The following is an 8,023-nucleotide window of genomic DNA, read 5'->3' as shown; positions in this document are numbered from 1 at the left end:
ACACATGCAATTTACTCTTCTAATTAGCGACTATTGTGACTTTCTTTGAATGTATCCAAACCAGTTTAACCGGTTTTCTATCATCTTTCCTTATCGGGTGCTACACCAATCTTCTCTTGTATATATATTATTCTATATGTTGTCATTTATTGACATTTATCTTAATATTCACAGTTTTTGTATAACGTAAATAAATGCTTAAGGCATCAAATTTAAATCAATCTATTGTTTTATATTTCTAATTTTAAAAAATCTATCCAATCTAAAATATTTATAAGAAATTAAAATATTATCCTCCTTTCCTTCTACAAAACCCAATCTAAATCATATCCTCACAAAATCTTAAAATTTGTTGATGGATCTTGGTAACATCCTAAGACATTGGCTATGAAATATCTTAGGTACGATTAAAATCTGTCTTTCCAAATCAATCAATTTTTTATGTCACCAAAATATTTGACTTTCATAAATATTGTTATCCTATAAGTAATAAAGAATAATTCTAAATATAATGTTTGCACTCTGATAATAAATCCTATCTGTCAAACACCTTTAATTATAGTTTTAGAAGTAAACTTACCATGCATGATTACTTATGTTCGCATAACAAGTTATCTAATATGCAGTTATATTAAATTCAAACTTTTAAAATAATAATTAAAAAACTACATGATAACCGATCATTTTACTTGTAACCATTATAAGAGCTTGAGACATTCCTACAAAACTTCAGTTCTTTGAGTTGGTTATTCTCAGAGAAAGGGTATGATAATCTATAATTGAATATCAGTTTGAAGAAAAACTTGGAGAAAATATAAATTAGTTTTACGGTATCATACAAATTGTATGTGATTTAAGCTCATAGTGTATGTAGTGTGTGGTCATTAAAACTTAAAATCTTTTTCTTTCAATGTAAGTAGTAATAAGTAAATTGAATTGGCAGGAAAGGAAAAGAAGACGAAAACAATCAGTGGTAGGCAAAGCCAAGAACAAGAGAGGCGAACCAGCGGAACCATGGGGAACTCCATAGGATTCAAAGGTTGGCCTAGCGTCGTAAACCGATCCTTGATACTCCGTCTCCAAAGTCTTAAAAGGATGCTTCATCTTACCACTCCACCTTCGACCTTGCACGTGCATATTCTCGAACCCCTCACCACTGAACCACCCTTCAAATTCCTCCTGCGACGGGTAATCCTTCCACCCATCCGAGAACGGCTTCCCGTTCGGAGGTGGCGGCAGGAGGTGGAGGTAGGCGGCGAAGGCCAGGTCATGGTTGCCGGAAAGGAAGACGTGCTTCTGCCGCGGGTAACGGGAGGGCAACGCCACGAGGAAATCGATGACGAGGCGGGTGTCGGGACCGAGGTCGCAGTAGTCGCCGAGGAAGATTACGGTGGCAGTTTCGAATTCGGATCGTTCGATGCTGCGTTCGAGGTTCGACCATAGATTTTTCAGCTTCGTTACGAAGCCGTGGATGTCGCCTACGCAGATTACGAGCCTGGGTTTTGGGTTTGGAGGCTCTGACATTGGTGCGATTTTCTGGGATTTGGTTTGGTTCCAAGCGTTCTACTTGGTCGCTTCAGTTTTGATGAGTTTGATTATGCACGTAAGCTAGAGGAGGGGATTCGGATTCTTTATGCATCACACATTCTACCGTTGTTACGGTGTTTATGGATCGGTTGCATTCTATTTTTCAGAAGCTTGAGAAATAACGTGGTTCTTACGATTTCAGTACTCAACTTTGCTAAAAAAACACACTATATTTTATTCCGATATCGTTTAGATCATAGGATGTAGACAGTGGCGGATTCATTTAAAGTTTAGAAAAACTGATTTAATTTGCGATTCCAATTTGTAGTTTAATTAGTTCTGAATTACACATTTTATATTTTCCATGAAAACAAACGGCAAATACCCAAAATAGCAGTTAACCAAGGATTAGGATTCCTCCATCTACAAATAAACTGCATAATCCGATGTTTATCATCCAAGAGTTCAGAATTTTATTTTTGTTTTTGATTTTATATTTAATGTATATAATTTAGTTTCAATGGCTAAAATTTCTTCCAGCATGTGACTGCCGAAGTACACCCTCCTAACAAATGATATTTCTAAACTAAAACAATCTTAATCGAAACTATGCAACGCATAAAGTCGCAAGCAGCATGAACAAGCGTTTTGATCAGTGTTAAAAGAGAAGGTTAACAAGGCTAGTAAAAAATTTCACTCTGCTGTTAATTAATTATCACCTGTTATCCCAATATGAACATTTTCATGGAATTGGAAAGATAGACAGAAAACAACACTTAAAAGACGATACAAACGAATCAATCGTGAGAAATACCTCCCGACAATTCATGGTAGAATGGATGATCAATCGGTCCCACATGCACAGCCTTTACAAGGAACAGCCTCTGACATAAAGGCTGTATATTATATTATGACAGTATCTAGAGAAAAGTTTGTGCACTGGAGTCCTCATAATTTTGTTAACTTCGTCCACCAACTTATTTGATTACAAGGTAATTTCATGACTAATTTAGTACCAAAATTATCTTTGCATGTTTAACACATTATGCACTCACCTTTTTAGAGTCCGCGCAATACTTTATAAAGTCCATTAGATTGCTTCTAGGATTTACTCTTATATTTATTGTTGCTACAGAAGGATCTTGCTTGTACATACGCCTACAGGTAACAAAATTCTTTAATCTGCGCCCCTCCAGCATGGTGACTGGACGAGTATATTGTTCTGAGGATTTATTTTCAGAGCACGAGTATCAAGTTGCTGTATAAGGTGAACTTCCTATACCTCAAAAGACACACATTTTACCTTGTTACAATCAAAACTACTAAGCCACTCCAAGCATGTGCAAGTACTCTAAAGCAAGAAGGACTTCAGCTACATAAAACCTGCATGGACAAAGTTTCTTGTGAATACAAAATCAAGCTCCAAATTTGTTGCATGTTGCCAACAAGGTCGAATAAAACCAACAAAATTGACGAACAGAAATCCCTTACAATTATGGTAGCTATCAAAGTAATTTGCTCTTGAATAGACAGTGCATGTATGGCATATAATTTGGTTCAAAATTGCATGCATGTACGACTACTAGTACACTTAAAGGAAATGGCACCGGTTATTTTTGCTGATAGGCACCGATTCCTGAACCGAGGCATATTCAGACGAGGTAAAAAGTGGTAGACTTTATGCCTCGGTTTTAGAACGAGACAAAAAATGGTACGATTCGGCCTCGGTTATCAGAACCGAGATCGTTCTTCTCCTTCTACTGCCTCGGTTGGAGGCTGAACCGAGGCAGTAGGGTCCTTTTTTTTTTCGTTATGATTTTCGTTATGAATCGGTTGCAGATCTGAGAACATTAGCTTGGCTTGAAAATGATGGCAAATTAACACAGGAATTTAATTTTGGTGCCTCGGGCAAATTAGCACAGGCAAATTAACACAACAGGCAAATTAACACAGATTCGAAAAACCCTAATCTCAGATTCGAAAAACCCTAATCTCAGATTCAAAAAACCCTAATCTCAGATTCGAAAAACGCCTGACCCTAATTTGATCCCAATCTGACCCTAATCTCAGATTTGCACCACCACCATCAACATCACAAAAACCCTAATCTGACCACCAACCGAGATCTATCACCGCCGCCACCATTGACGCACCACCACCGCTTGCTCTTCCCTCTAGAGGCGACGCACTCGCAGGAGATTTTGGAGACCGAGAGAGCGACGGAGCGAGCCAGCGAGACCGAGGGGAGGGAGGCGAGAGCGACGGAGGCGAGACCGAGGGTAGGGAGGCGACAGCGAGGGGAGGCGACAACGAGGGGAGGCGACAGCGAGGGAGGCGACAACGAGGGAGGCGAGACCGAGGGTAGGGAGGCGAGAGCGAGGGAGGCGAGACCGAGGGAGGCGAGAGCGAGGGAGGCGAGACCGAGGGGAGGGAGGCGAGAGCGAGGGAGGCGAGACCAAGGGAGGCGAGAGCGAGGGAGGCGAGAGTGAGGGGAGGGAGGCGAGAGCGAGGGAGGCGAGAGTGAGGGATGCGGCTAGGTCAGCAGCAGATAAACGAAAAAGAAATTTAAAATGCAAAAACTCAAGCTTATATGCCTCGGTCACCAGCAAAACCGAAGCCTAAAAGGGATATCACACCAGTTGCAATGCTACCCGAGGTCGTTCCTCTTGACCAGACTTGATCTTTCTGCAATTTATTTTGACGTTTAGGCACCGGTTTCCTGTGCAACCAAAGTGGTATATCTGTTTGGCACCGGTCGTATAAGAACCGAGGCCTCTACTGTCTAATTACGCAGCAAAGTCACATCTGGCAGGCGTGGCAGGCGGAGCAGGCAGGCGTGGCAGGGTGGAGCAGAGTTTTTGGCTTCGGTTTTGCTTATAACTGAGCTAGTAGGGTGCTTTAGGCACCGGTTTTGAGTCAACGGAAGCATATACTTTGATACGCTTCGGATGGTGTACAACCGAAGCCTATATAGCGATTTCTAAGCCTTTTTTTTTTACTAGTGGACAGCAATTATCAATCAAGACTGTCTTGATAGATTTTACTTGTTAAAACTATATTGCTAGATTCAATTCTTTACTAGCTTAATTTTGTTTATGAAAGACACAAACAACACTCATGAAAGTTCTATATATGCAGGAAAATTAAATATATAGATTATCAAGAAATGAAATTATTCTTAACACAGTTTCATAAAACTAGTTTGTAAGATAAAGTTTGCGTCTCACTTATATATTATGTGAGTAGGGGTCACATAGCTTCCCAATGTCCTACCAAGAGAACAATCATTTTCAGAGGTAGTGACATATACAACAGTGCAAGTGAAACCAACACCAGTGAAAGTGAGAGTGAAGAAAACTCCAATGGTGAGAAAGTGTATCCTTGTGAAAGTCAACTTCTCATGGTGAGAAGGGTGCTTAACAACCAACCAAGTAAAGAACATTTATCACAAAGAGAGAACATCTTTCATACAAGATGTCAAATTCAAAATAAAACATATTCTTTCATTGTTGATAGTGGATCTTGTTGTAATTGTTGTAGCACAAGGTTGGTTGAAAAAATGAATCTTACTGAGATACTCCATCCAAAACCTTACAAACTTCATTAGCTTAATAAAGATGGGGATATAACAGTTAAGAATCAAGTAAAATTGACAATTTTCATAGGGAACTTTAAAGATGAAGTTGTTTGTGATGTAGTTCCCATGAAAGCTTGTCATGTTCTATTGGGGGACCATGACAATTTGATCATAAAACTTTTCATCATGGTCTCACCAATGCTATAACTGTGCACAAAGATGACAAGAAATTTGTGCTTCATCCCTTGTTACCTACGTAGGTGGCTGAGGATCAAGCACAAATGAGGCTCAACAAGGAGCAAAAAAAGAAAGAAGAAAAAAAACTCCTAAAAAAACGACAAGAGTAGTCCTTAGGGATGAAAAAGAGGTGTCGGAGAATAGTGTTCCCTCCCACAAGGTTACTGTTGAGATTGTTTATAGGGGGAGCAAAGGTTCAGCTTAACCCACAATCTCAGTGATATCTATGTTTTTTATGATGACAACACATAATTAATAATACATGTGTATCATGTGTTACATGTTCTATATTTACATGTTATATGCTTTTGATCAATGTGTTAAATCTGTTTAAGCATATATGAGAGCATGATTGTGTTGTTCATTGCATATCACTGTGTTACATATGTGTTTTTATATGTGAATGCATGATTGTTGAGTCACTGGCAAGTGTACCGGATCGTACAAGTAATATAAAATGGTAAGACCAAGTATCGTGTCCCAAGAGACTCTCGGCACTAGACAGTCGTGTGATAACTTTATTAATTAAGACTTAAAAGGAACAAAATCATTGGTTTAGAATGCAAATGCAGTAAATTAAATATGAATGCAGTTTTGATCAATTGAAGAGTAGAATAACGATGAACGCATGATGTTTTTGTTATGAGATGAATATGTTGTTGGGGTTAGATTTCACCAAGTTTACTCTCATGTATATTAGAATTCTTCTTCTTTCATTAAAGTCAACGTCACTCACTAAATTACTTAAAACCCGATCCCTCGGTGAAGAAAGTCTATCCTTAATTACTAGTTCATACGATTCCTAACATTCCTAATAATTAATTCTAAAGATCAGGAGCTTAAGACGACCAAGACTCATACCCCCATCCCTGAGAAATACTGCTCTTGGGAATAATTCTACAAGAACCTGAATTATAAGGAACCTCCCGGCACTCATGCAATTCATACATCATGCTATGAATGAGTTAAACAAAGCAAGCAGTGATCATAGAAGAATTACCCTAACAGTTAATGAAAGAAGCATAAATTATTAAGAATCAATTCAAATACATGATAGTTCACAAGGTTACATCATCCCCTAACAACAAATTGAAGTTAGTTTCGCATTGTCATGGTGAAACTAGATGTACAATGGAGAAGAATGAGATAGCAAAACCCTAAAAGTTGAAGATGGAGGCTCCCGCATCTAAATCCGCCTTCAAAGGGTGGAAGAGTGTGTTGTTGCGCCTCCTCTGCCAAAGATACAAAACCTAGGGCATCCGGGTCCTTTAAATAGAGCAGAATCATAATAGAAACAAAGCCCAAGCCCATCTCGCTAGCGATTAGCGCCCTACTTAGGGCACCTGGGCGTGCTGCGATACTAAAACTGGTGCTCAGCTTCACTCGGAGGGAAAACAGACGTGGTTCTTTAAGAAAAGTGGCGCTCAACGCCCCAAAAAGGGCGCCCAAGCGGTGTGTGGTAGGATTTGGCGCGGAGGGCTCCAAAAAGGGCGTTAAGCTTCAGGCGTTCCTACTTTTTGGTGCTCTTTCAGATTTTTCTGAGCTCCATCTCCTTGGCACCTCAATCTGCTTCCATATTATGTCATTTCCTGCCAAAATAAGGGAATTTAGACATAAAATCATCAAGTTCAACCTTAAATCTCTTATTCACACAACTTAACAGAAAAACATGATTTCAAGCAAGTTTCTAAGTAGAAAAGGGTGCATTTAGTATCAAAATATCATCATAGATAACGATATTTTCAACCGTTATCAATGACATATGATGTTGAAAAGGAAAACCACAAGCACTTATGTTGAACTTTAAATGTGTGGCAAAATAACAGTTTTAAGTCGATTTCATTATGGGATTACTTTAGTAGCTGAGTCGATTAAATTGCGTCTAAGATATATTATTCTATAAATTGACGCGAATTTGATTTTTGTAAGAACTTTTGTGATTCTAACATTTTCATATCTTTTGCAGAAAGCTGTGATCTTACAGAAAGAAAAGAAAAGCTCCAAGAAACAAGAGTGACCGTGGTTATCAACTACTTGTGATTTCTTGAAGAGCAAGACTGTTGTTTTTCAAAGGCTGATCAACTTGCACATTTGGGTGTCATTGAGCGATCAGATTCTGCAATCTTTTGAAGATGGTTTGACATTCCCTGTTGTGATTACAAGAAGAAGAGCGTGTGGCGTTCTTGAGTTTGAGAGTGTCTCAAAGGGTTTAGATGGCAGGAGAGGGGATTCTTGCTGCTAGTCTAGTTTGTGTATTGCCTATATTTTGATTAGAGGGTTAGAGAGGTGTTTTATATTTTTGACGTGTGCTCGCTATAAAAGCCTTGTTGTAAAAACCTTGATCATTATATTGCATTGGCTTCCTGTGGTTGGAAGGACACTAGATGTAGGCTTGGCTGAACCAGTATAAAAACTCAGTGTTTGAATTTTCTCATCCCTACTCTCTTTATTAAATCGATTACGTTCTGTATTCATTCGATTAAGCTTCCGCTGTATTGAAAATCTTTTACCTTACGATTCAAGAAAAGTATAAAGGCATCATTTTTGTGAAAAAGATTTTATTTTTACATTTCCCCTATTCACCCCCCTCTTGGTGTGACAAATTGAGCCATTCTATTTTAACAATTACTCAAGATGAAGTACTTTTGAATAAAAAGACTTTAGAAAACATTCTTCATGTAG

At 38.7% G+C, this 8,023-nt stretch overlaps 1 pseudogene; it reads right to left on the bottom strand.

Annotated features, from left to right (window-relative positions):
• Positions 1-891: 891 nt before the first annotated feature.
• Positions 892-1,524, bottom strand: LOC124836657 (tyrosine-protein phosphatase RLPH2 pseudogene; annotated as a pseudogene).
• Positions 1,525-8,023: the final 6,499 nt, after the last annotated feature.

Source organism: Vigna umbellata, chromosome 7 (assembly GCF_029865625.1).
Source record: "Vigna umbellata cultivar VRB3 chromosome 7, Vumbellata_1.0, whole genome shotgun sequence".
Lineage (NCBI taxonomy): Eukaryota > Viridiplantae > Streptophyta > Magnoliopsida > Fabales > Fabaceae > Vigna > Vigna umbellata.
Note: the sequence above shows the minus strand (reverse complement) of the source record. Positions and strands in the feature narration are given on the sequence as shown.